This window comes from Neophocaena asiaeorientalis, unplaced genomic scaffold, assembly GCF_003031525.2.
Source record: "Neophocaena asiaeorientalis asiaeorientalis breed wild unplaced genomic scaffold, Neophocaena_asiaeorientalis_V1.1 scaffold37, whole genome shotgun sequence".
Classification (NCBI taxonomy): domain Eukaryota; kingdom Metazoa; phylum Chordata; class Mammalia; order Artiodactyla; family Phocoenidae; genus Neophocaena; species Neophocaena asiaeorientalis.
In genome coordinates, this window is record NW_020174269.1 from 344,793 (window position 1) to 352,323 (window position 7,531).

The 7,531-nt window shown below is 42.2% G+C and overlaps 1 protein-coding gene across 2 annotated transcripts in view; it reads right to left on the reverse strand.

Annotated features, from left to right (window-relative positions):
• The window catches only part of LHFPL2 (LHFPL tetraspan subfamily member 2), a 173,510-nt gene that overhangs the window by 83,629 nt on the left and 82,350 nt on the right, over positions 1-7,531 (reverse strand). For both annotated transcript variants that reach the window (XM_024755666.1, XM_024755665.1), the window contains exon 3: positions 80-137. The gene's annotated coding sequence lies outside the window, so the exon portion shown is untranslated. The remainder of the gene's footprint in view (positions 1-79; positions 138-7,531) is intronic.

Below are 7,531 nucleotides of genomic sequence, written 5' to 3' on the forward strand. Positions count from 1 at the left end.
GAGAAGTAAGTTGCCACCCACCTCGAAAGGGTTTCCAAAGAATCACTGATAGTAAGGGTATCTGATTTCATTGACTCACCTATTATATCTGCAGGAATGCTGGGAAGTCTCAATGAACAACTTCAGAAAAATGCAACCTGGAGAAACAAATTGAACAAAACATTACTTTTTTTTTTCTTTTCTTTTAAACACACAAGGAAGGCTTACCATACAATTTTATGTCTCATTAAAATATGTGGTGTTTCAAATATTGGCCCCCAGGTTGCATATAAGTTCAGCTTGCATTAAAATGTAGCCACCCCTTCCTGGGAACACTGATGTACTAACCCAAAGTCCAAACCACGGATGAACCAGAAAAAAATAAGAGAGCAGGGAGGAAGGTGCAGCCCGTGAACATGCACCTTACGACATCCTTTCCTTTCCCCTCACAAGGGGATCAACTTGAAAACACAACCTGTGACCTTGAGGGCACTTTATGAACAAACATAAAAAGCTCAAATAATCCAAAAATGAATTATGGAATGAAATATAAAATTGTGAATGAGGAATCCATCCTGGCAGCACTTTATATCCTTTTTCAGTTATTCTGTTAACTTTTTTTAAAGCTAAATTCACAAGGATGTCAAAAATTGGAGAACTGGGGAAATGGTCATTAAAACCCTCACATAGTAAACAGAAGAATCGAGAAGAAGAATTTCTTTAATGATTAGTTAGTTTATTCCAAAATCAAAGTCTTTAGATAAACTTTTAAAATTATAAGGCTATTTAATACGGTCACAAAATAGACCAAAATGTCTTTCAGCACTGCTTTGAAATATTAAACATAAATGGAACAAATTTCTTATATAAAATATCACAGTTGCCATTTGTTGGGAATTTATTGTGCACCTAGGACTGTGTGGCATCAGATTATAACCTTTCCAGACAGAGACTATGTCCATTAACATATGAGGAAGCAGATTTTTTTTTTTTTTTTGCGTTACGCGGGCCTCTCACTGCCGTGACCTCTCCCGTTGCGGAGCACAGACTCCGGATGCACAGGCTCAGCGGCCATGGCTCACGGGCCCAGCCACTCCGCAGCATGTGGGATCTTCCCAGACAAGGGCACGAACTCGTGTCCCCTGCATCGGCAGGCGGACTCTCAACCACTGCGCCACCAGGGAAGCCCAGGAAGCAGATTTTTAAAGAAGCAGAGAAACTTCCCCAGTATCACACAGATCCAGGGTTTCCAAATCATGCTCTTTTCACTCTGCCATGTGGCCCCTTGAAAGCACTCCTTTCACTCTATGTAGTCTTTTCATCACCTCCCCAAATAGAAATCTGACATTCCTTAAAGTAAAAGTCTGGAAAAGAAACTGACTAGCAGATAAAATTAACTTGTGCTTTCTGCATGTTTAAAAATGTTGAGCCTAATCATGCCATTTAGGATTGTAACATAATACAGTACGTGAGTAAACTTACATCCAGATAACTAGGTTAACACGTGCAGCATCAGTATAAATCCAGACTGGACCTGAGGTTTAAAAGCCAATACTGGACTCAAAGGCTCCTCTATCTAAAGAAATCATTTTAGTTCAGTTACAAACTCAAAGATACTGGACAATGCTCATTGGGTTTCAGTTAAGAAAAAGTACATACATAAAAGAATTCTGAACTCCTAAGGTCCTTTGTTATATAATAGCTTGGGGGAGTTATGATTTTTTTTAAAAGGTTCTTTATAAGTTAATTACTAGTTAAATTCCAAGAATTTCCCACAGCTTAATTTTACCCTTTCAGGAAACATCATGGGAAGTCACGATCAGTATTTTTATCTGGAAACAGCTTCTGTGAAATAAGCCACTAGGATTATTATGAATCGGTCTGTTATAAATGAAGTTCTTGATCAATGTTTCATTACCTCTAAAAGCTAAATGGGTCACAAAATACTTGAATTAGCACACCTCCAAATCAAAGATAACATTTAAAAAATCTCTTTTGTTACATACAAGGCAAGCAAAAGTTCTGGACAGTTAAGGCAGATATTGAGACCCTAACAACAGAGGAGGCAGGGTTGAATCCTGATTCCCACCTAAAGTTCTCCAAACTCATACTGCCAAAAAAAGGCACCTCCTAGAATACATAAATTTGGCCTAAGGTCCAAAGAAGTATGTTATCTGGGAGTAAGTTTTCAGTATCATGATAAACCTTTTCTGACAGCCAAGTCCCATCTTGTGAAACCACCAAAGTGATCAGAAAGATGAACCATGCCAATTCTGTTATTGGATATGGTTGGTAAATAGGGTGTTACAGTTTTTAATTTTTTAATGCTATTTCAAAAAAATACAGTAGACTAAAAATATGTCAAATCTCAGTCCTCAAAAGTTCATAAAAAATAGTTAATGTATTAACTGTCAGGCACTGTTCTATGTACTTCATGGAAATTAACTCATTTATTTCTCACAAAAACCCTGAAGTAGGTACTAAATATATCCATTTATTTTATTATTTTTTAATTAATTTTTATTGGAGTACAGATGCTTTACTGTGTTGTTAAAGATTTGTTTTTTTTTTTTTTGATGTGGACCATTTTTAAAGTCTTTATTGAATTTGTTACAATACTGTTTCTGTTTTCTGTTTTGGTTTTTTGGCTGACAGGCATGTGGGATCTTAGATCTTGGCTCCCAGACCAGGTATCGAACCCACACCCCCCTGCACTGGAAGTGCAGCACTCACAAAGGCATTATCACGCTGCAATAGCACCAGTTTTCCATTTCTCTACGTGCAAATATGTTTTTCATTTACAGGTTGTTAAACACATGGAAGCTTATAAAAATTAGAAATATCTGTGTTTCTTGGGCTTCCCTGGTGGCGCAGTGGTTGAGAGTCCGCCTGCCGATGCAGGGGACACGGGTTCGTGCCCCGGTCCGGGAAGATCCCACATGCCGTGGAGCAGCTGGGCCCGTGAGCCATGGCCACTGAGCCTGCGCGTGCGTCCGGAGCCTGTGCTCCGCAACGGGAGAGGCCACAGCAGTGAGAATTTATCATTCTTTTGTCTTCATTTTTGTAGATTTTTTAAAATTAATTTTTATTGGAGTATAGTCCATTTACAATGTTGTGTTAGTTTCTGCTGTACAGCAAAGTGAATCAGTTATACATATCCACTTTCTTTTAGATTCTTTTCCCATATAGGTCATTACGGAGTATTGACTTCCCTGTGCTATACAGTAGATTCTTTTTTTTTTTAAGATTTTTTTGATGTGGACCACTTTTTAAGTTTTTATTACATTTGTTACAATATTGCTTCTGTTTTATGTTTTGTTTTTTTGGCAGAGAGGCATGTGGGATCTTAGCTCCCCAACCAGGGATCAAACCCACACCACCTACATTGGAAGGTGAAGTCTTAAACCACTGGAAGTCCCCAGTAGATTCTTATTAGTCATCTATTTTATATATAATAGTGTGTATATGTCAATCACGAACTCCCAATTTATCCCTCCCTCCCTTCCCCCCTTGGTAAAACAAACCATAAGTTTGTTTTCTACATCTTTGACTCTATTTCTATTCTGTAAATATGTTCATTTGTACATTAGTAGTCTGCTGAGCCCAATAAATACAGGTACTATTTCTTCTAGCAAGGATTCTTAAAAAAACTCATACCACCACATTTTTGCATATTAAGGAGTTAAAAAGTTTTTGCTTCCCATTCATCCCCATTTGGTTCCCTGCCCTTTGGTTCCACTTCCGCAGATCAGGAGCAGAAACAATAGCTGCCTTTAGTGCCGGAGCACAGTACCCACGTGACAGGCCCCAGCTCTTATTTATTGAATTGAATTGCCAAAAACAGGAAGCTGAGTTTAAGACCCCTTTCTCAGTTATAAATTTCTATAACTTGACATGCACTGATTTGAACTGTTTCTTGTTACCCTGTAAAACTAGAACCAAGAAGTGTAAGTTATCTTGAAGTTAGGAGGCTAGGTTTCAGCTTAACTGAAGAAAGAATGTCATCATAAACAGCTGTCCCACAGAGGTCCAGGCTGCCTCTGGGTGGGTGAAGAGGCAGCTGCTTGTGATCACAGAGGCCCGTAGAAGGGCAAAGTCTCAATAACCGTCCTGTAACAGAAAGAGGCATTTCATGAACCCTGCGGTAGTTCACAAAGCCCATATTTGGTAAGGATGGGGGGGGTCCCATGGCAGAGCACTGTGTAAGTTACACGACACATTGAAATTCATTTTCTCATTTGATCAACTCTAGGAGTGGAAGGTAGCTGGAGTGGGGGTGGGAACAGACATCATTTATTATTCCCATTTCACAGACTAGGAATTTGAACAACTTAAATTGAATCACACAGTAAATGCTATAATCTGGGCTCCAACCCAGGACTTCTGACTCGCAAGTCCAGGGTATTTCCAACTAGGCAATATTGCAACAACCAAGACCATACTTATTCATCAAGGACAGGGGCAATGATGGGTCCCAAAGATGTGAAGCATGGAAGCGAATACCAAAGGAGATGAGCTGAAAGCAAAATATGGTAAGAGCCCTACTACTCTCACAAACCACCCCTTCTACCTCACTAAGAAGTACTCTATATTTTTGGTAGAGACACTTCTCTCACTTACATGTGTCCACTAAAGGAATAATTGTCCAAATCCTACTTTACTGTGCTATGTTGATACAATAAATGCTTGAGGAAGTCGGTTCACATTTTAAGGGGAGTTAGTGGCAGCATAATATACACAAAGAGCAGTGTCCCGGGACTTCCCTGGTGGCGCAGTGGTTAAGAATCTGCCTGCCAATGCTGGGGACATGGGTTCGAGCCCTGGTCCGGGAAGATCCCACATGCCATGGAGCAACTAAGCCCATGTGCCACAACTGCTGAAGCCTGCACCCCTAGAGCCTGTGCTCCGCAAGAAGAGAGAAGTCACTGCAATGAGAAGCCCGTGCACTGCAATGAAGGGTAGCCCCCACTCACCACAACTAGAGAAAGCCTGCACGTAGCAAAGAAGACCCAATGCAGCCAAAAAAAGAAAGAAAGAAAAAAGAGCAGTGTCCCATTTCTGCATGTAAAGTATAAATTGTCACTCAAAGCCTATGCTGGGAGTTAAAAAAAAAAAAAAAGTCAATGGAATGCGCTGACTATTCTAACAATAGGTCCGGGATAACCTTGGGTCTGACAACAGAAGTTTAACAGAAATGGGTCAGCCACTGAAGGACTGCTGAACCTTACAAGATTTTCCAGGAAAGACGTAAGAGCGTCAAATTTCATGAACCTGTCTACCAAGTAGAGGGTGGCAGATTGCCAAAGGCTGGACTGCGATAACTCATGTGAAATCCTGGGAACTTGAACCTCTACAGTGCCTGCCCTGCCACTCAGCCACACAGGGAATGACTGAAGTTCAAGTTTCCAAAGACCTCATAGACTACAAGCTGAATGTTCATCACAGAGACTTCCTTTCACTCGTAAGGAAGGAGAAATGACTCAATTCAAAACTCCCCACATCAACGTGAATCTGTTAAAGGGGAAGTTTTTAAGTATCTGCGTACCACAGAATAGCCTACTTGGATTTTATCTCCTGCATTTGGTCAGTGCAAGGCACAGGGCAGACGTTTCATGAATGTTTACCATGTAAACGAATGGGTGATCGCATTAGGAAAATTTGCCACAGATAGAAAAGGCACAATATGGGAAAGAGAGAAATACTGGGTTGATAGGAATGAGAAAACCATCAAGCCAAGATGACAGCAGGAATTCCAGAATGCGGAGAAAACACCAGAGGTGAAGGGTGACTCAGCAGGCATGGAAAGAGTACGGGGTGCTGGTTATGCTGTCCTCGCAGGAGAGTCCTCAATTTGGTGCATAATGTCTTCTGTCCTGGAGTATCCTTAGAACACAGGTGATGGAGGAGGCTAATGGAGCGAGTGCGCACAATTAAAGAGCTCTTTAGCGACTTCCTGGTGGCGCAGTGGTTAAGAATCCGCCTGCCAATGCAGGGAACATGGGTTAGCGCCCTGGTCCGGGGAAGATCCCACATGCCACGGAGCAACTAAGCCCATGCACCACAACTACTGAGACTGCGCTCTAGAGCCCGTGAGCCACAACTACTGAGCCTACTTGCCACAACTACTGAGCCCGTGCACCACAACTACTGAGCCTGCGTGCCTAGAGCCTGTGCTCTGCAACAAGAGAAGCCACCGCAGTGAGAAACCCACGCACTGCCACAAAGAGTAGCCCCTGCTCACTGCAACTAGAGAGAAAGCCCACGTGCTACTACGAAGACCCAATGCAGCCAAAAAATTTTTTTTAAATAAATAAGCAAACAAACAAATAAATAAATAAATAATAAAGAGCTCTTTAAGTAATTCTGAGAATCCTTCCTCCGGATGACAACTATTTTTTGCGGTACGCAGGCCTCTCACTGCTGTGGTCTCTCCCGTTGCGGAGCACAGGCTCCGGATGCACAGGCCCAGCGGCCATGGCTCACGGGCCCAGCCACTCCACGGCATGTGGCATCTTCCCGGACCAGGGCACGAACCCGTGTCCCCTGCATCGGCAGGCGGACTCTCAACTGCTGCGCCACCAGGGAAGCCCGACAACTACTCTTAATATTCTTGCTTGTTTTTTAAACTTGAGTATAGATATGTGATCATTTTGCAAGAGAGAAACAGTTGTGAATATCATCAGGCACTGGCAATGGGTAAACCTCATCCAATACTCCAACAACCACTTGTTCAAGAACAGGTCATTTGAGATTTGACAGATCCAGGTTGTCACAGGAGGGCAGGTGAGCGCAGCACAGCCGGGGCACATGCCAGGCAAACAGGCGGCCCCGTGAGGAACTTGGACTGTAAGTGCTGACAAGCCCTTTCTGTTTGACATTTCTTAGCAGTCTGCATTCCAAATCTGGGAATAAACTTTAAGTAATAACAGACCAGTGTTTCTGAAAAACAGATGCCAAGATTAAAACTCAAAATAAAGAACGTCTACTCATTAAAAAGATTTCCAAACCAATTACCAAAGGGTAATTCAGACTCACACAGGCCAAGGCATATATACAGCAACTAGAGACCCTGCTCCCGGGCTGGCCGTCAATGATAAACCCCTTGAAGTCCAGGAATCAGCCTGTCTGACCTATGGAATGCTTCCTGAAGACCCTCACACGGCATCGCTTCACAGAGGTGAAGCTCATTGAGGGGCAGGGCTGTTACACCATCAGGACAGGCCAACTCACCATCGTGGAAATGCCTTTCCTTTAAAGGATTTGCAATTTCCTGAAAACACAGGCAAGAAATCAGAGAAAGGGAGAGTCGGCCTCTATGCAAGGTAGCTCTAGTGGTAAAATGGATAGCTTGCTTAACAGAATAGCCTACTTGGATTTTATCTCCTGCATTTGGTCAGTGCAAGGCACAGGGCAGACGTTTCATGAATGTTTACCATGTAAACGAATGGGTGATCGCATTAGGAAAATTTGCCACAGATAGAAAAGGCACAATATGGGAAAGAGAGAAATACTGGGTTGATAGGAATGAGAAAACCATCAAACCAAAATGACA